The 20,789-nt window shown below is 44.0% G+C and overlaps 1 long non-coding RNA gene across 1 annotated transcript; it reads left to right on the top strand.

Annotated features, from left to right (window-relative positions):
- The first annotated feature begins 10,588 nt into the window (after nt 1–10,588).
- On the top strand, nt 10,589–18,050 carry LOC121141806. Its single transcript, XR_005878740.1, has 3 exons — nt 10,589–10,747; nt 17,217–17,302; nt 17,554–18,050. It is a non-coding gene; the product is annotated as an uncharacterized LOC121141806 (long non-coding RNA).
- Nucleotides 18,051–20,789: the final 2,739 nt, after the last annotated feature.

Raw genomic sequence — 20,789 nt, 5'->3', positions numbered from 1 at the left:
TGTGTGCTCCACAGTGGCCACATCCCATCAGGTAACCCCGTCGTGCTCTCCAAGCCCCGCTCCTACCGTATGACACAAGGAGCTGGTACAGGAGCTGCTACTGCTTTGCGTCCTTGGAGTCCTATGAAGGAGCAGAACATGCAACCGCCCTTTGGTTTTAGAGCACACCAAACGGTGCGTCCACTTCCCCTGCAGGCTTGCCCCTGGCCTTATATGCACAGGCTGGCTTCCTTTCCTGAATTCTGCCCCAGCCACTTAGCATCATCATTTATCTTCCTGCTAGGAGCAGGGCTTGAGGGCTTCCCACCACCTTCACCTGTTATGATATTTTGTTTGCACTCTAACAAATAAAGCTTACCTGGAGATCAGAGGGTAGAACTAGCCACTGGTTAACCATAGAGGTCTGGAGGTCTGTACAGACAGGCAGTGATAAGGTGGAGCAGAGAAGTTTTCGAGGTAAGAGGTGTCTATGGCTTGCTCCATTGTGTCTTTGATCTTTCAGCATTTACCCCGATATCTGACTCTGGGTAGTTATTATTAAGACCAATTAGAATACATGCAACAATTGGTGGACAACTTTAAGGCACAAATTCACACACAAAAAAGCCACTTACCTGTGGCTTTGCAGCCACTGGCACATACCGGAGGTGCATTGGGGGCTCCCGCTGGAGTCACCGCCCCATGAGCTGGGCTTTCTTTTGCTTTTTTCCCCAAGCCTCTGAGAGAGTTCGGGATATTCCTGTTGCAGCCTCTCTACATCAATCTCCAACTGCCACTCAAACTCCAGAAGCACCTGAGCTCCAAACACCACAGGACTTACCCACCCTAGACTGGCTGGCTCTGCCTTCAGGCAGCTCGCAGCACACATGCTTTTTCCACACGAAGCCATGTGCCCCCTCTTCCCCGTGGGTTGCAGGCTTCCACTAGACCCCCTCCTCAGGCTGCCACTGTCAGCTCATAGCTACATGCTAGCAGCTGCAGCTGCCCTTAGCCAAGCTGTTCACCATCTGTGTTCTCCCATCAGACACGCTACACAGCATTATGCTGAGCCACCATCATCATCAGCATTATTTAGACAATTGGGAATTCTTAAAGGGGAGAATTACTTGAGAGAGAGAGAGAGTTGTCCCACATTAAAAAATGGGAAACACTATTACAATGGAGGGAGTTAGGTCTCTATATGATAATACACTGAACATTTTGAAAAGGGAAAAGTTAAATGAGAGGATAAATAAATTAGATGCAAATTACAAGCATCAGTTTTATTATTTTTATTTTATCACTAAAAAGTTGGTTAATCTGAGTGCAAAGATACAAGTTTTAGAAAAAAATTTTAAAACAGATCATAGAGATAGGTAGACCCAGACAGAGGAATGTAATGGAGAATAATTTAAGCATTGCATTAGAAGGCCAGAGAGGAACAGCCTAAGGTTTTCAAATACCCAACTTTAATTTATCCAGTCACCTTACAGGAACTGCCAAATATACACAAGGCCATGCAAGAGTTAACTGGACTGTTGTGGAAATGTTAGATTTAAGGAGATTCAAGGAACCAATAGTCTCATATGGCATGCGTTCCCTTTTGTGTAGCCGATGTTAAACTCGTGGTCAACTTGTAAGAGAACTATCCCTCAAGACTGGAGCGATTTGGTTACAGCAGTTTTGTAACCTGGTCCTCAATTACAATGGAGGACCTTGTGGAAAGATAAGGCTAAGACCATTGAACAACAAAGTAAGTCTAGAGGAATGGAAATCTCCCAAGATTGATTTCTTGGAGAGGGAGATTCTATCAATTACTTAGGATATTAATTAGGTCTCCAGAAAATTAGACCCCAAAAGATGTAAATTAGGAGAAATCAATTGCAGACTCTTAATTTCAAATATTGCTAGGAGACATTTCCTATCTAAGGCCCACTATTAGAATTGAAATTAAAGGAACTGAGTAAAATTTGTTCAAAGCCTTAGATAATGTCAAAGACATCAATAGTCCAAGAGAATTATCAACTGAATCTGAGAGAGGAATGGCTTTCCTGATAAAGAAATTACAAAATGCACATATGGATCTTTTGTATCCAAAGCTTGATTGCATTTTGGTTATTTTACTGTCTAAGTATTCTCCTACAGAATGTTAATGCAGAGGGGAGATGTTATCTTAGAATGGATTTTTTAAACCACAAAAACAGAGTAAAACATTAAAAACTTATGTGGAAAAGGTCTCTGAGTTTATTCAAAAAGGAAAATTGAGACTTTGTCAATTAGCAGCAATAGACCCAGCAGAAACTGAAGTACCTTTTGCTAATGATGAAATTGAAAAACTATGGGCAGAAAGTAGTTAGCAAAGAACTTTCAGTAATTTTTTTAGGAGAAATTAACAACAAATATCCCAAAAGCAAGAGAATTCAATTCATAAATAGAACTAACTAGATCCTTCCTCACATTGTATGGGGAACACCAATATCTGGATCCCCTACATTCTATACTGATGCAAATAAATCAGAAAAAGCAGGTTACAAATCAGAAAATGTAAGTAAAGTGGTTCAAAGGCCTTATGATTCTGTCCAAAAGTCAGAATTTTATGTTATTCTTATGGTATTAATGGATTTTATGGAGCCTTTCAATGTAGTTACTGATTCACAATACAGAATTGACATTTTTATTCAGTTACAAGGAGTAATCAGGAATATATATATACATATATATGTATATATATTCTGATCAACTATTAATAGGAAATGTTGTGCTGGAGGCACCTGAATTTAATAAAAAAACAACATGTCAATATCAAGGTTTGAAAAAAGACTTTTCCATACAAGCTAAGGAAATTATAAGGAAATGTCCTACTTGTTCTTTATACAAACTCACTCCACTACCAGTAGAAAGTAACCCAAAGGGTACTCAAAGGAATGAAATCTGGCAAATGGGTGTATTTCATTTTGTAGAATTTGGAAAATTAATATATGTAAACCATGTACACCACACTGTTGATACCTAGTCAGGATTTCAATGGGCAACTACTTTGAGTTCTGAAAAGGCTGATTCTGATTCTTTTTTTTTTTTTTTTTTTTTTTTTTGGTTTTTCGAGACAGGGTTTCTCTGAATTGTTTTAGAGGCTGTCCTGGAACTCACTCTGTAGACAAGGCTGGCCTCGAACTCACAGAGATCCGCCTGCCTCTGCCCTCCCAAGTGCTGGGATTAAAGGCATGCCCCACCAATGCCCAGCAAGGCTGATTCTTTAATCATACATTTTTTAGAAGTTATGGCCATCATGGAAATACCTGTACAAATTAAGAATGACAATTCTCCAACATATGTCCCTAGTAAAATGAAACTTTTTTTTTGCTTTGTACAATATAAAGCATATTGCAGGTATGCCACACAATCCTGCTGGGAGGAAGCAGTTTTAGAAAGATCGAATTGAACTCTAAAGGTCATACTAAATAAACCAAAAGGAGTAATAAAGACCCCCAGAAATATAATGCACAATGGTTTATTAACTTTGAATTTTATGAGTGCTAATGAGAAATAAATGACAGCTGGGAGAGGCATTGGATTACAGAAAAAGTTATATGGAATTAAATCAGCCTGTGCACTTTAAAAATGTGCTGACCTTAGAATGGAAACCAGGATATGTGTTAAGTTGAGGAAGAGGTTTTGCTTTTGTTTCCAGAGGAGAAGAAAAGCTATGGATTTCATCAAAATTGATAAAGATTAGATTCGAAGAAGAGACACCTCTTGATTAGAAGAGGTGATAGTTCATCAAACAACATGGTCATTCAATCCAACTAACCAATAAAACTAACAAATGCTTTTCATTTGATCAGCTGCAACTTGCCATAAGGGAACTGTCTCAAAATTAGTTTGGGGGAAGGGTTTTATTTTTGTCTTTTCAGGAGAACGAAGGCATTCAGCTAAAGAACCTGAAGGCCACTGGACAAGTGAGATGTGAAGAAAAAGGACAAATCACCCAGAAAAAATTGTCCCAAGAAAAGGAGTAAATCGGTCTACTGGTATGTCACATTTCCACAGGATAAAATTTCATAAATCTTCCCTAATGTTTGTTTCTCCTTTCTCTACAGACATATAAAACAAATGGTCTTTTTGTAGTCCCAGTGCAACTAAAGGTTAAAGCTGATTTGGAGTTAGAATGTGGCTTTCTCCTTCTCTAAATCCAAACCTGCTTGTTAAAGTAAAATCTAAAATCTCTGCCTCATGTCTGAAGAATCACCTATTAAGGGACAGAAGAAAAACAAAATTTAAGGATCTATTGTATTGCCGATAACCTCATAACCCTTTGATTTTATCTTGACTCTTTAAAGCTTTTCTTAAGGTATAAATATTATCTCAAGCCATGTGGTGGTGGCACACTCCTTTAATCCTGGCACTCGGGAGACAGAGGCAGGCGGATCTCTGTGAGTTCAAGACCTACCTGGTCTACAAGAGCTAGTTCCAGGATAGCCTCCAAAGCCACAGAGAAACCCTGTCTCAAAAAAACAAATAAAAATAAAATAAAATAAAATAAATATTATCTCAGAATTTATAAGATTAATTATATTTAAATTTTTGTCATGATATTAATGGACATATAGAATACTAATTAATTCTAGAAAAAGGCTTCATCTAGCTTCCTGTACATGATTTCAGGTTTCAGTCTCTCTCAGGTAACTAGGAATTAAGTTTTTGTACTCTGGATGTACATAATAAAGTATGGTCCTTTAACCCCTTTGAAATCTGATGTATATAACATTTAAAATGCTTCAGTTTTTTCTAGTGAACCATGACCACACCTAACAGTGACATTTGAAGTCTCCTAAAGGATGATGGGACCCTACAATGATGGTTCTACCAGGACTATCATAACAACGCTAAACCCAAAAACACCAACTAAAGATTGGCTTTGGACTACAAACTGCTTAGGGCAATTTCAAGGTGGCCAGCTGAGATGATTCAGCTTCAGACTACTCTAGCCAGGACTTGAGATAAGTCCTGCACTTTCCCATTACACAGGAAGTGGACAACGAATGATGCAGCTACCTTTCCCAGGACTTGACAATTAACCAAAATTTTTATTTTCAGGATCCCCTGAAGATGCTGTTGCCCCAGACAGCAGGAAGTAAATTTAAGAACAAGATACCCACATTCCCAAGAGGTGGAATGGTGGGTTTTAGTCATTCAGTGGGCTATGGGTCATCATTTAGGGGACTTGGTTGCAAGTTGTTATTGCTAATGGTCAGGAAAAAAAAGTTGAACAAAGGAGAGTGATTCAGAGTTCTTGTTTTGAAACAAGAAAAGGGAATATAGACATGATAGAATATATGGGTAAATTATTAAATGTACTCTGGAAAGAAATAAGGAGGGAGGATATAGAAATAGAGTAAAAAGGTAGATTATTGAATCTACTTTTAAACCAAAAAGGCAACTGCTAGTCTTAAATATTTTGAATTAATATGGATTTTATATATTGATACAAATTTAATCTTTGTTAGAACTTACTGTACATACATTTTTAATCTTGTTCAAGATATTGTATCCATACAACTCATTTAATAATGTAATGTAAATGTTTAGCCCTTGAAAGCTATTATTACCAACTATTTAAGTTAATAAGAAATGCAGGTTAGCAATTAGTTACCTATTACAATCAAACTTGTAGTCATATTAGGTGTGTTCTCAAGGTGAACAGATATAGTTTAGATAGATAGGTCATCTTCAAACATTTCAGAGATCTACAGAATATGGCATTTAAGATGTTTTAATAACATAGGTTATTTTTTATGACAATGAGATATATCTGCTCCTGTTGGCACAAATCTACTTCAGAGAAGATGATAGGCATTGAAGAAACTCCACATGGAGTTTACTTTCTTCGTGGCAAAAGTTATTTACTGGTTAAGAAAGCACCCTTGCCTCAACAGTTGATAGTTTGTTGTCCAAATTCGACAAGTAGGACACAAAAGAAAGGACTGCTGAACTTTACCAAGACAAGGTAGAACAGCCCTTCAGAATATCCTGCTTCACAGAAAAGTCTGTCAGATATGCTAGGCCAGCTGGTCAAAGATAAACGCCCCAATGTTACAGAGGCACCTTGGGTGACTGTCCAGGCAGCCAGCTGTTTGTCATTTCTCACATATTTTGCAAGTTGCTTACTTGTACTTCCTGCTTACTTGGGTAATGTAAAGAGGAGCTTTTTCCTTTGAGTGAAGCCTTCCCGCCAGCCTGGTTCTAGAGCCGCATCAGTCCCAAATAAACACACAGGAGGCTATATTAATTATGAAGCTGTTGGCCTTGCTTGTTTCTTACTGGCTAGCTCTGACTTAAGTAATTACCCCATAATTGTTAATCTAAGTATTTCTCCTACCAGAGAATAGTCCAGGCTTCCTACCCCATGGCGTTACATCTCGATTCTCTTGTGTTTCTCCTTCCCAGAGTCCTCCTGGACTCCTAGTCCCACGTATCTAGATTCCTATTGGCCAGCAGTGCTTTATTGACAAAGGACTTCCCCAACAGGGTAATATTTCCTTCTCGTGTCTTAGATGGAGTTGAAGACTTTATAGTTATAGCTGTCCTTGTTAACAAATTCACAAAGGAAATTCATTAAAGAAATGTAAGTGTGTATGTTTGAGAGACATAAAAAGATAGCTTTGGGTTGGTTATTCCAGTTATGATAGACAGAGACTTTTGGACTCACTGGGATATCATAGACAGGAGTATTTTCTATGAATTTGTCAATTACTAGTGGACTAGACATTGTTGATGTATTTATTGCCTGTATATAATGTATATAGTTATTGTACTTATTGTATATAGTTTTTCTTGTAGTAGTTATAACCTTTTTTAATTTTTATTTTAGACAATAAAGGAGGAATGCGCTTTTGTTTGTGCTCTAACAAATAAAGGTTGCCTGGAGATCAGAGTGCAGAGTTAACCACAGAGGACAGGCAGTACAGGGTCCTTCCTGCAGGTAGAGCAGGGGAAGGGTCAGTCCATCTGATCTCTTCCCGGGGCTGAGCGGGATGGTGAGTGTCGACGACTCAGACCCTCCCCTACTAGTTACAGGGGCGGGGGGGGGCACTGAGTCCAGAGTCTGTTGAAGCAGGATCTCGATTTATTCCAACAGGCAGGAACTTATATAGGGCTGAGGTAGGAGATGGGAAACATAGGATAGGGTAAGGTGACGTGAGGAGTAAGGGCCAATAGCATTCTACCAAGCAGGCAGGTAGCTAGGCAGGGGGCAATCTTACATCCGGTCTGGCTGAGTCACCCCCACGTGGAGGTTACAGGTTAGAGACAGGTCGCCAAACTCTAGCCAGGCTCAGGAGCTTACACTGGGCCTCGCATTGGAGCCTTTCTTAGGCCCAACAAGGCAGTGGTGGCTCACACCTTCAATCCCAGCACTCAGGAGGAGGAAAGAGGAAGTGATGTGGCTGAGTGAAGAGAGAAAGTGGTAAGACAGGACGGAGTCCTGAACTTGTCCCACTTTTTGGCTGAGAAGTTGGCAAGGTCAGAGGTGGCTGTGGCTGACTCCTTTGTCTCTCCCATCTTTCAGCATTTACCCTGATATCTGACTCTAGGTTTGTATTATGAAGACCAAGTAGAACTTGTGCTACAAACTAGGTTCATCTAGGAAGAAGCAACCACAATTGAGAAAATGAAACTATCAAATTGGTCTGTAGACAAGCCTATGGGATATTTTCTTAATTGATGATTGATAGGCATGAAGCAGCTCACTTTGGCCATGCCACCCCTGAGCAGGTGGTTCTGAGCTGTGTAAGAAAGCGAGCCAAGCAAGACATGGTAGCAAGCCAGTAAGCAACATTCCTCTGCTTTAGCTCCTGCCTTGGCTTTCCCTAATGATGGCTGACACAAGTAAGTTAAGTATATCCTTCCTTCCTCAAATTGTCTTTGGTCATGGTGTTTATCATAGCAATAGAAAGCAAATTCAGACAGGAGCTCTCAAGTGCTAGGCATACGTATATAGGTCAGAAGACCATGCTCTGGAGTGCACACTTTCCTTCTATCTTTATATGGGTCCGGGTCAAACATAGATCTTCAGGCTTGTATGGCAAGCTCCTTTTTCCCCCTGAGCTATTATTTTTCTTATATTTATGTCCATGATCTATTTTACCTTAGTTTTTCAGTGTGGTCTACAGTAAAACTTGAGCCTTACATTACTGCTGAGGAATGTACCTCACAGACTCATTTATATATTTGAATGTTTGGTCATCAGGAGGTAGAGTCACTTGAGAGGGATTGGGGGTGTGGCCTTTTGGAGTAGGTGTGGTCTTGTTGGAGGAAGTGTGTTACTGGGGGTGGTCTTTAAGTTTCAAAGGGCCAAACCAGGTCCAGTGTCTCGCTCTCTTCCTGCTGCCTGCAGATCCAGACATAGAATTCTCAGCTACCATGTCTGACTGTATGCCACCATGATTCTAGTCATGACTAGAATGGACTAAACCTCTGAAACTGTAAACCAGCCCCAATTAAATAGTTTTCTTTATAAGAGTCGCTGTGCTTATTGTATCTTTCCACAACAATACAACAGTGACTAGGATAATTGCATATGAATTTCTGTGATTGTTCAACCCCATTTGTTGCAAAGACTAACCTTACCTTGGTATCATCATCAATCATCAATGGGCCACATATGTATAAGTGCATTTCTGAACCTTGTTCCTCCCCACCAATCTGTGTCTAGGTTGCTGTAACTTCATACTAAGTCTCAAAGCAAGACTTCCAAGCAGCAACCTTTGGACTTTGAGGTGAGTCCAATGCTGATTTTTTCTTTCAAGGGGAAGGGGTGGTTAGGTCTTCAAAAGGTCCTCGGCCTGTTGCTGGTGCATAGCACTTTGATGGCGAACAGCTTCTCTCTACCCCAACCTCTATTCCTCCTAGTACCAACTAGCTTCTGCCATCAGTGGTACCCTTTATAACCTCTTGCTCTTGAGCCCCTGGCCTATCAGGTGGATCTTGGACTTGGAAAGCATAAACAGTAATAGGATGTGGACCTAGTTTCTTAAGTCTCGAGTCAATTATAGGATGTCTGCCCACCCAGTGTCTCAAGTTTCCTAGATTGCTTACAAGCCATGATTAGTGGATGCTACTATGTTGGGGTTCTTTTTACAGAATGGGATACTAAAGATCTCTGGGTCCTCACCCTTGTGCCCTGATTCATCATTACCAGGGTATCAGAAAAAGGCCCATTAAACACTCCAGTTATGTAAAATTATTTTCTTGTTTGTTTTATAAGACAAGGTCATGCTTTAGTATGTAGTCCAGGCTACCCTCAAATCTGTGTCTTTCTGCTTCAGCTTCTGAGTCCTGGGATCATAGGTGTGAGTCACCACACCCAGTTTGTGACGTCCACTGTTCCAATGAACACTAATAATCATATCAAAAGCACTCCCAGTGCTCTCTGGTGCTGCACTAGTCCCCTTTACAACCCTACACTCATTCCAGCCTTTGAAGCAGCACGCTGAAGCGGGACCACTAGGCTTTCCAGCCCAGGAAACCACCAAGGAAAAAGTAACTACCTATGCTCTTGGGATAAGAAATTAGGGGCCTTAAATTTGACTCTCTGCAAACGCAGGCTGGAGTTGAAACTGCTGGACACACTCAGGCATCTTCCAGCAGGAGATGCAGAGGAAATCTACCACAACAGCTGTGGTTTGCTGCATATTTGAAACTACTCAAGAGCAAGCAAAACAATCAACAGCAAAAAGGCACAGATGTCATTGGGCAGTGGCTGCACACACCTTTAATCCCAGCATTGGGGAGGCAGAGACTGGCGAATCTCTGTGAGTTTGAGGCCAGCCTGGTCTACAGAGTGAGTTCTGGGACATCCAGGGCTACACAGTGAACCCCTTGAAAAAGCAAAGGGAAATGGTACAAATGTCAGCCCATCCTCTCTGTTCCACAGCTTGACAATGAGCATACTTACACACACACACACACACACACACACACACACACACACACACACACACACACACACGCATCATACCCTCAGCACTCAGTGGACACCCTCATGTAGCTGGCCCACTACCCTTGCCTACCTAGAACTACCTCCCCTGACCTAGAGTTGCACAGACAGTGGAGGGGGACTCAACCCACGAATCTCCCACTTCAGATCCTGCATGGCACCCTCCTACCCAATAGGACAAGCTCTCCTGAGGCAACATGGCTAAGCTGTAACCTAAGACTGGCAAGAGAGCCAGGGAGTCAGGCCATGAGCTAGCATGGACGCGTGTGGTAAGCCAGTGCCTGCACTACACGCTCTGTTGCTACTCAGGCAGCCAGGCACACAGCTGCCATCAATAAAGCAGCCCTGCTTGCCTCAGCTGTGGAAAGAGAATAGTTGCAGTCCACCAAGCATGGAGGGGACCAAGTGCTCTGGACGAGATGGCCTGAGGTCCACTTGGGAAACCACTCCCTGTCTTTAAGTCCCACTTTCCTCTGCCAAGTGCCAAGTGCCATGGATAAATAAGATTTCCATTTATCTGGCAAGTCTAGATCCAGAGTGGCTTGGAGCCAGGCACGGCATATCCCTGGAGCTCCTTACTCCCCATTGTTAAGATGAGGAGGGCGCACAGCGAATGTGTTGAACTCTACAGATTATTAAATTGAAGGAAACGGATGGCCACTTGAGTGACCCGCTGCACACGCTGGCTTTGGGGTGTTACAGTGGATCGCCAGGAGGGCGGGGAAAACGTGTAATGGATAACAGCTCCTTAAAGAACCTGGGAACAGCATGGAGGTAAGAAGTAGACATGTATGGGAGGAGGGGCAGAGGCCCATGTTTCCTCGAGAAGAGATTTCTCAAATTTATAGGTGGTGGTGGTGGTGGTGTGTGTGTGTGTGTGTGTGTGTGTGTGTGTTGATATGTGTGTGATGCATGTGCTGTGTGTGTGTGGTGTATGTCATATGTATATCATATGTGCAATGCTTGTAATGTATGTGCTATGTGTGTGGTGTGTATAATGAGTGGGTGATATGTGTTTAATATTGTGATATGTATGTAATATGTGTGTGATGTATAAGCAATGTGTGTATGTGTGAGATGCGGGTATAATATTATGATGCGTATATAATATGTGTGTATGTGTGATAGGTATATAGTGTGTGTATGTGTGAGATGTGTGTGTAATATTGTGATGTGTATGTAATGTGTGTTTGTGTGTGTGATGTATATGTAGTGTGTATAATAGTGTGAAGTGTATGTACTATGTGTTTGTGTGCATGTAGTGTGTGTGTGTGTGTGTGTGTGTGTGTGCTATGTATGAGTAGATGTGGGCATCAGCATTCCAAAGCGCATGTGAAGGTCAGAAGATTTTTGGAGTCTGTTTTTTTCCTCTCCAGTGGGTTCTGAGGCTTGAACTTGGGTTGCAGGCTTGCCAGACAACCAAACTGTCTCACTGGCACTGAACTTGATCTTGAAGAATGCGTTGGGAGTGGAGTGCTCCTAGCACAGGGAGTATCTGAAAAGTCCACACAGGGCGTGTGTGTCCCTGAACAGCTTGGGAACAGCTCCGGGAACAGTTTGGGGGCTGGAGAAAGCCAGAGGTAGGAAGGCTGGGGAAGTGCCTTCCCCTGTAGACATGGAGATCATGTGAGCAGAGGGTATACACACACAACTTAGTGAGATGTGTGTTTCAATGCAGTCACTAGGTCAGGAACCAGACCGGAACTGGAGTCACGCGCAGTGCACGTTGGAGGAAGGAGGTCTAAGTCAGACTGCCACAAATAATAAGGGCCCGAACAGACCTGGAGTGAGGAGGACAGAGAAGGAAGCAGAGTTACAGAGAAATTTCAGAGATCATCGTTACCAGGCTCCAGGTTAAAGTGGATTCCTGGATGGAACACCTGCTGTGCTTTCAAGACAGCCGAGTTCCCATCCAGAGTGAATCTGGGGCCAGGCACACATGCCAAAGATACAAAAACAATAGACCTAGAGTCTGCTCACAAGGCATTTGTATTCGACTGGGACAGGCAGGCACAAGATAATTTTTTCTTTAGTGTATATACTGTCTTCTATTCTACCTATTATGTCTAATACCAGATATCTTCTAACTTTGCTTAAGACAGAGTAGAGAGGCCGGGCGGTGGTGGCGCACGCCTTTAATCCCAGCACTCGGGAGGCAGAGGCAGGCGGATCTCTGTGAGTTCAAGGCCAGGCTGGACGGATAGCCTCCAAAACAATACAGAGAAACCCTGTCTCGTAAAAACCAAAAAAAAAAAAAAAAAAAAAAAAAAAGACAGAGTAGAGGTGAGGGTAGGGAGTGCTTCCTGAAGGAGGAGCCCTGGGCTTCAGGGAAATAGGAGCACAGAAGGCTAGGAACTGGTGGCCAAAGAGGTTGTGGATGACTCCAAGGGCAAGAAACATCTGTCTCTTTGTATGTCTCTGTCCCCCACTCCAGGCTCCCACTACATAGCTCTGAGGTTGGTCTGGAACTGGCTGTATAGTCTATACCAGACTAGTAGTGAAATTAGAGATCTTCCCGCCTCTGCCTCTTGAATGCTGGGATTGAAGACATGCACCCCCACATGAGTTATTTTATTCTTTGTGTATGGAAGCATTGTCTGCATATATGTCCATCCACCTTGTTCACACAATGTCCATGAAAGCCAGAAAAGGGCATCAGATTTCCTGGAACAGGAGTCATGGACAGTTGTGAACTGCCTTGTGGATGCTGGGAATTAATCCTGGGTCCTGCTGAGCCACATCTTCAGCACTCACAAGTTAATCTTTTGTTGTTGTTGTTTGAGACAGGGTTTCTCTGTGTAGCTCTGGCTGTTCTGGAACTTGTTTTATAGACCAGGCTGACCTCGAACTCACAGAGATCCACCTGTCTCTGCCTCCTGACTGCTGGGATTAAAGGTGTGCGCCACCACCACCCAGATGCAGTTCCTTAATTAGCCCACATAACTTCCCATGAGTTCAATGTGATCCTTACAGTTTCACTAACAGTCAGAATGAATTCGAGACAGTAGTCTAAGGCAGACTGAAGTTTGTAGAGTTGCAGCAAGGTGATGTGGGGTGGATTGAGGGGGCAGTGAAAGAGTCTGTTGGGAAAAGCTGCTCACCTCATGGCAGCCAGGAAACAGAGGAATTCATTGGTGGTTTGAATGAGAATGGCCCCTTAGGTTCATGTTTGAATGTTTGAGCTTCAGTTGATAGAAGAACTATTTGGGAAGGATTAGGAGGTGTGGCCTTGTTAGAGGACATAAGTCACTTGGAGGGGTGGCTCTGAGGTTTCAAAGACTGGTGCCATTCCCAGGCTCTGCCTTATGGCTGTATCTCAAGATGAGCAGCATCAGCTACTGGTACAGTGCCCTGCCTGCTGTCATGAATCCCTGTAACCATGAGTCACAAATTAAACTATTTCTTTTATAAGTTGCTTTGGTCATTGTGTTTTGTCACTGCAATGGAAAAGTCACTAAGATAGACAGGAAACGGTCAAAAACAAAGAACCATTAAAGGTAAGTCCCCAGTGGCCTTCCTCCAATCATCCCCTGTCTCCCACACAAGAGGCCATGAAATATGAATTCAAAGTCAGAACTCTCATGGTCCATTCACCTCTCAATGACCAGGTCTGCCAACTGGGCATCGTGCCTTCAGCATGAGTCTCTGTGGACCCTTCCTATCTAACCACTAAGGTAGAGTAGCTGGTCAAAGATCATTCAGTTAGAGAGAGGCATACCCAGGTTTTGAACTAGGTCCATAAGGTCTAGAAGCTTAATCCTTGTCTGCCAAACATATTCTTCCCCTATTTTATTAGTCTGAGGTCTCACTAGATCAGCTTTTTTTTGTTTTTTTGTTTTTTGTTTTGTTTTTTTTTGTTTTTCGAGACAGGGTTTCTCTGTGGCTTTGGAGGCTGTCCTGGAACTCGCTTGGTACTCGAGGCTGGTCTCGAACTCACAGAGATCCGCCTGCCTCTGCCTCCCGAGTGCTGGGATTAAAGGCGTGCGCCACCAACGCCCGGCCCACTAGATCAGCTTTAATTCAACAGCCTAAACTATCAGCTTTTAAGTTTTGATGTTAGAGTGAAATAATTCACACAAGAAAGAAGCAGATCACTACAATAATTAAGTCAATGAAGAGCACAAGAGCCAGCCAGGCATGGTGGTGCATGTCTTTTTCTTCTTTTTTTTAAATTAATTTATTTTTTACATTCCAATCCCAGTTCCCCCTACCTTCTCTCCTCCCATTTCCCCCATTCCCTCATCTTCCCATATGCTCCATGTAGAGGGTAAGGCCTCCCCTAGAAAGTCTACTAAGTCTGTCCCATCATCTAGTTGAGGTAGAACCAAGGCACCTCTCCACCCTCACACCCCTGTGTCTAAGCTGGGCAAGGTATCTCTCCATGTTGAATGGGCTCCTCTAAGTCAGTTTAGTGGTGACACACACCTTTAATCCAAGCACTCAGGAAGCAGAGGCAGGTGGATATCCATGAGTTCGAGGCCAGCCTGGTCTAGAGAGCAAGTTCCAGGACAGCCAGGGCTACAAAAGGAAATCCTGTCTCAAGAAGGAGGAGAAGGAGGCAGAAGAGGAGGACGAGGAGGAGGACGAGGAGGAGGAGAAGGAGAAGAAGGAAAGAAAGAAGAAAAGAGGAAAAAAAGAGTATGAGTCATTTAATTTTTTTCCAGCAATCAATGCCTTGGAAAAATCTCTTAGTGTCAAAGATCAAGGGTACAGCATTTTTAAAGACAAAATCCAAACTTACATTGATTTAATGTAAAGGTCAAACTAACCTCAGGGTATTTGTTTCTGGACAAACATAGGAATTTCAGATATGACAGTTGACTTTATGTTTAGCTCACACCAACATTAATTATTTTGATTAACACGTCTAGAACATGGTCAGGGTCATGGAACTCAGAAGTGTGTGTTGGCTGTTGTGGGGGGTTGTGGGCTGAGAAGCAACTAAGCAGACACAACACGGAGTCTGGACAAGACGGCATTATTTTGACCACTTCAAGAATAGAACCAGAAGACGGTTAAGGGAAAAGTTTTGCTCAAGATACTATCTGGCAGAGTTGAAGGACCACTCCTAGGAAGGTGAGCTCACCTCCTGCCATGCTAAGGAGACGGTCAATGAAATACTGTAATTTTCCCTCGAAGAATCCTCACCCCTAGAACAGTGGATTCCCAGGCTGCAGTCGTACCGCTTCATAAGTCACCTGGCTTTTCTAGATTACCCAGTAAACTGTATCTTCTCCTTCCGTCTGTGTTCTAAGCACGCTTTCCCTGACATTGTGAGCTTCTTCCTTTTCTCCAAAGCAACCCGCCAACACTCATGTGCAGCTGCCTGCTGCTGTGTGGCAGACACACACCTTCTCTCCTCTGTGCTCCTCCGGGAGCTGCTGAAATCACAGCGTGTGTGACTTGGAGCCTTCTTTAACTCTAGTAAAATTGGCCTTGAGTCTTCATTAGCCTCAAGAGGGACCCCCACATTTCCCCAGTATCTCTGGCACTGAGAAGAAACTCCTCCAGATGGCAGTACCATGCCTTTACACATCTTCTCTTTCACTCCACTCTTCCTTTCTCTCCCAATTAGCTCAAGTAGGGGTCTGTGAGGGGACTTGAAGGAACACACAAACTGCTGCTTTGAGCTGAGGGAGTGGCTAGCATGGCCTCTGTCCTCAGGAGGACAGCACACCTGGCTAGTGGAGCATGGGTAGCAGAGGGTGACGGCCAGAGCCCAGTGTACACGGATGGTGATTTCTCTACACGTGATCTTAGCCAAAGACCAACAAGTGTGGTTTTTCTAAGTTAATATTTCTTTTTGTAAACAATGAGATTCAGTAGCCTGGGGGCCTTCAGATTTCTCAGCCTTGGTTCCCCTACTTACCCCGGCCTCCTATCCTGACAACTGTCACTTGATTCTCTGGCCTTTAGGACTCTCATGTTCCACATGGTCTAGCTACAACCCAAGTGACCAATGTGGGGCAGTCTGTGGTACTCCTTGCCGGAGGGAGACAAGTAAGTGCAAGGAGCTCGGGGGTAGCTAGTTTAGTGTTGATGGAGGAGCCTGTGGGCCACAGGGACAGGCTTCGGTCTTCTCTGTAGTGCATTTTGTAGGATTCCTTATGGGTTCATCTGGCTTTTGCTGGGGTTTATTTTTATTGAGATAAAGTCTTGCTGTGTAGCCCAGGCTGGCCTCACACTTGCCGCACTCCTCCTCCTCTGCTGGGCTTTCAGCGTGCACTGCTTGATCGGCTCAGCTGGCTGAGTGGGACCTTTAGTGATGGTTGTATGACTGCACTGGCAATGGACAAAACATTGGCTGAAACAGATGCCCGGCTTCATTGTTCTGTTTGTTTCTTTGAGGTGCTGGCATTCAAAAGCCTGGGTGTTGCACTTCTAGTCAAGTACTCTGTAGGCCTCTGTCCTCTGCCCATGGGGTTTAGATAGATGACTCTGCTTTTTGGAAAACCTTTCAGACGCTTAAAACTTGGATGCATTTTCTTAGTGTGTCTGTGTATGCACACCACAGCGTTCATGTGGAGGTCAGAGGACAACTTACGGGAACCGGTTCTCTCCTACCATCCCTGGCTTCCAGGGATGACTCAGGGCCCCAGACCTAGTGGAAAGCACCCTTACCCACTTTGCCACCTCACCAGGCCTCAGATGCTTTTATATCGACTGTTAAGAAGTCCTGACTAAAGCGGTAGTGCAGTTACTACAATGCTTACCGAGCAGGGCAAGGCCATGGATTCAACCCCAGTACTATATAAACCAGGGATAGGGGCACGCATCAGTAACCTCGGTACTTGGAAAGTGAAGGCAGAGGAACAGAAATTCCAAGTCATTCTCAGCCACATATTCACTAAGCTCAGCCTTGGCTGCATGGGGCTTGGTCTCAAAAAATAAAAACCTTCCCCCTTAAATCTCTTTTCCCTGAAATGACAATGAACTTTGGCCTGTGGTGGCTTTGCCTGAGGTAACGTTAATATACCAGAAGCCCTCCAGAACAGTGGCTGCCAAAAATAACAGCTGTGAAATGATTTTGTGACATCAATGAGGACAAACACTTTTGTCCCTTTTCACTATGATCGGTGAGTGTAGAAGTTGTTGGCGTAAGAGCTTCCCTCTTTGCTGTCCCTCTTAGCGTGAGGTGGACAATGACATCCTTTGCCTTCTCTCACGTCTTCGTTACGGATTTGGGCCACACCAGCCTTTACTGTTAACTCTCAGGGGCTTTCCTGTTTTTCTCATTCTCCAGTGATGGCGTAGGCACTTTGTGCGGCAGAGGAAAAATATCCAAGAAGGAAGCTCCCAAGGAGGTTACCAGGTGCACAGTTCAGCCAAGTAGGTGACTCGGTGGGACGCATCTCTTTGTGTTTGCTTGGCTGGGGAGGGTGGACTGGGCTCAAGGCCAAATCACTTTAGCACCTGAACCTGAGGCGGTTCCACTGTGACTTGTCTCCAGGATGGCCAGGACAGACAGAAGAAGTGTGTGGAAGGGAAGGTTGTATGGTGATTTCCAGTTGTGTGCATTTCGGGGACCTGTTGGACTCCAATACACTGAGTTTCTCCTAAAACAGCATTTATCTCCTTAGACACTGAGGACCTGGGGGTGAAGGAAGGAAAGGATGATGGCCTATGTATTCATCGCTCTGCAGATTGCTGGGACAAAATATCCAGAGAGCAACTTCTACAGGAAAGATTGGTCCATCATGGTAGCAGAAGCCATGGAGCAGCAGCTGGAGGTGGCGGGTCATGTGGACCCTCAGTCGGGAGCAAGATGGATGCTACTTCTCAGCTGTCTCTCTCCTCTCTATAAGTTCAGGGCCCCACCCTGTGGACCGGTGCTGCCCACAGGAAAGGAGTGTCTTCCTACCCCCTTCATCACATGCCAGAAGCTGATTCAACTCATGTACCTGATTGTTCTAGATCTTGTCAAGGTGACAATCACATTAACCATGCAGGTGGTCAAGTATATGAAATAGAATATTGACAGTTGCTGAGGCTGAACCATGCATACGTGAGACTTCATCACTCTTTCTGCTTTTCTGGACATTAGAATATTTCCAAAATAAAGTCCTTTTTAAAAACACATACACTATTTGCCTTATTCCACTTGTGCTGCTGTAATAAAATCTCGAGTATCAGCAATTGGGTTAGGTGTCAGAAACACCAGAGCTGAAGCCAAGCCTGGTGTCATGCACCTGTCTCCTCAGTATCTAGAAGGCAAAAGCAGGAGGGGCAGGAGCTGGAAGCCAGCTTTGACCACACACGGAATTTGAGAACTCATTGAGCTACATTCAACCCTGTCTTAAAAAAAAAGAACAACAGTTTAAATTAAAATTATACAGCCAGGCATGGTGGCCCACACCTTTGAACCCAGAGGCAGGTGGATCTGTGTGAGTTTGAGGCCAGCCTGGTCTACAGCGGGACTTCCAGGACAGCCAGACTACTCTCAGAAACCCTGGGGTGGGGGGTGACATGAGGTGGGGCTGGAGACAAGGCTCAGTCGTTAAGAACGGCCCCAGTTCTGATCCTAGCACCACATGGCAGATCACAGCTGTCTGTGACTCCAGTGCCCTAGGACCTGGTGCCTTTTCCTGGCCTCCTCAGCACCAGGCACACATGTGGTGCACTTATAAATATACAGGCAAAACCACACATAAAGAAAAAACCCACGAATCTCTTTAGAATGCCTCAGAAAGAGAAAGGGTCTCTCTTTCTGGCCCACAGTCCAAGAGGTTCGCTCCACAGTCGTCTGTTGGCTTGTGGCTTTGAAGCCTGTGATGACGTATGTCCCGGCAAGCCACAGCAAAGCCGACCACCTTGTGTGACCGGGAGGTGAAGGAGGTCGAGGAAGGGGCTGGAGTCTGTGTTCCCTCTCAAGATCATATCCCCAAGGACTCAGACACCGGGGCTCTGTCTCCTAAAGCCTCAGCCTCCTCCCAATATCACTGCCATTGAAAGCAAGCCTTTAGCACATGGTCCCTGGGGACACTTAACATCCAAATGATAGCAGTAATTCATACACAGCAGACAAGAACTTCCTACACTTCCAGAGGCCAAGGATTTCAGTTCCAGGCACCAACATTTGGTGTCTGGTGTGGACGTTTCGCCTGCTGCTGCACCTGTAATATGGGGAGTAGGTCCTTGATTGACAGAGATGGAGTGGTTCTGGAGAGGCGGAGGGTCCCAGTAGATGAGTTACCCAAGCATGTTAACCAGCGCTGGAAGCCCGGAAGAGCCCTGGAGAGTGGCTGGTGTTGAGTCCACGCTGAAAGACTTAAGAATCTGAATCAGGTAATGGCAGCAGTGACAGGTGCACTTACTCAGGAAAAGGGTAGTGACATACGCTGCCTTTCACCAACTTCCCCTAATATCCAGGGTGTCAGACTGCTGGGAGATGTGCCACTCACATCTAGGGTGTGTCTCTTCCCCTAGTCACTATCACACATACCAGTCTTCCTGGAAAAGCCCCAACAGATACACAGCTGACTCTCATCTGTCTGAGCCAGCTCGTAGTCAAGTTTACAGTCAAAGCCGATCATCACAGAACCTGAAGACAGTAGGTAGAGGAAGCCCATGGGGGAGGGGTGTCACGGGGGAGGGGTGGAACACAGGGGCAAGCTGAGATCTGAAGAATGTCTAGGAACCAACAGGGCACTGTGGGATGAGGGGAGATGGAGTCCCTCATTTGCCTTCACAGTGTGTTAATTCCACCAGTTGAGAATAAGACCACTAGGACAATTTAAAACCAAACTTAGGCAAGTTTTAATTAGATACTGGCCCAGGAAGTGGCTGAGTCATGGTTTGCAGGAGCTTAGCACTCATGCTTACATTTGGCACCCAACCTTAAGGCATGAATTCACAAGAAAGCCACTTGCCTGTAGCTTTGCAGCCACCAGCACAGGCCAGAGCTGCACAAGGGGCTCCCGCTGGAGTCACCACCTTGCCAGCTAGGTTCTTGTTTTTTCCCTAAGCCTCAAAGCGAGGTTGGAATTTTTGTTGTTGTTTTGCCGTCATTGTTGACAGATTTGGTTAGACAATTGGGATTTCTTTTTTAAAAGATTTTTTTATTATGTATACAGTGTTCTGTCTGCATGTCTGCCTGCAGGCAAGAAAAGGACACCAGATCTCATTATGGATGGCTGTGAGCCACCATATGGTTTCTGGGAATTGAACTCGGGACCTCAGGAAGAGCAACCAGTGCCCTTAACCACTGAGCCATCTCTCTGGCTCCAATAATTGGGAATTCTTAAAGAGAGAAATTAGTTTAAAGAGAGAGTTTTTCCCACATTAAAAACATCATTGCAACGGAGAGAATTAGCTCTTTTTATGATAATACACTACATGGTTTGAAAATGGAACATTAAATGAAAGGATAGGTAATTTAGATGCGATTTGTGTAAGGTCTATTATAAACATTATCAATTTTATCATTTTTGTTTTATCACTAAAAAGCTGGTTAATCTGAATGCTAAGATACAAGTTTTAGAAAAACTTTTTAAAAAAGATCATAGAGACAGGTAGACCCAAACAGAGGAATTTAATGGAGAACCAATTTCAGCTTTGCATTGTAAGCTTAGAGAGGAACAACCTAAGGTTTTCTTTTTTCTTTTTTTTTTTTTTTTTTTTTTTTTTTGGTTTTTCAAGACAGGGTTTCTCTGTGTAGCTTTGGAGCCTATCCTGGCACTCACTCTGTAGACCAGGCTGGCCTCGAACTCACAGAGATCCACCTGCCTGTTTCCCACGTGCTGGGATTAAAGGCATGTACCACCAACACCCAATCCAACCTAAGGTTTTCAAACAACCAACTTTAATATTTCCAGTC

The sequence above is a fragment of the Mesocricetus auratus genome, unplaced genomic scaffold (genome assembly GCF_017639785.1).
Source record: "Mesocricetus auratus isolate SY011 unplaced genomic scaffold, BCM_Maur_2.0 Super-Scaffold_100008, whole genome shotgun sequence".
Classification (NCBI taxonomy): domain Eukaryota; kingdom Metazoa; phylum Chordata; class Mammalia; order Rodentia; family Cricetidae; genus Mesocricetus; species Mesocricetus auratus.
This window is presented reverse-complemented; position numbering and strand designations above follow the sequence as displayed.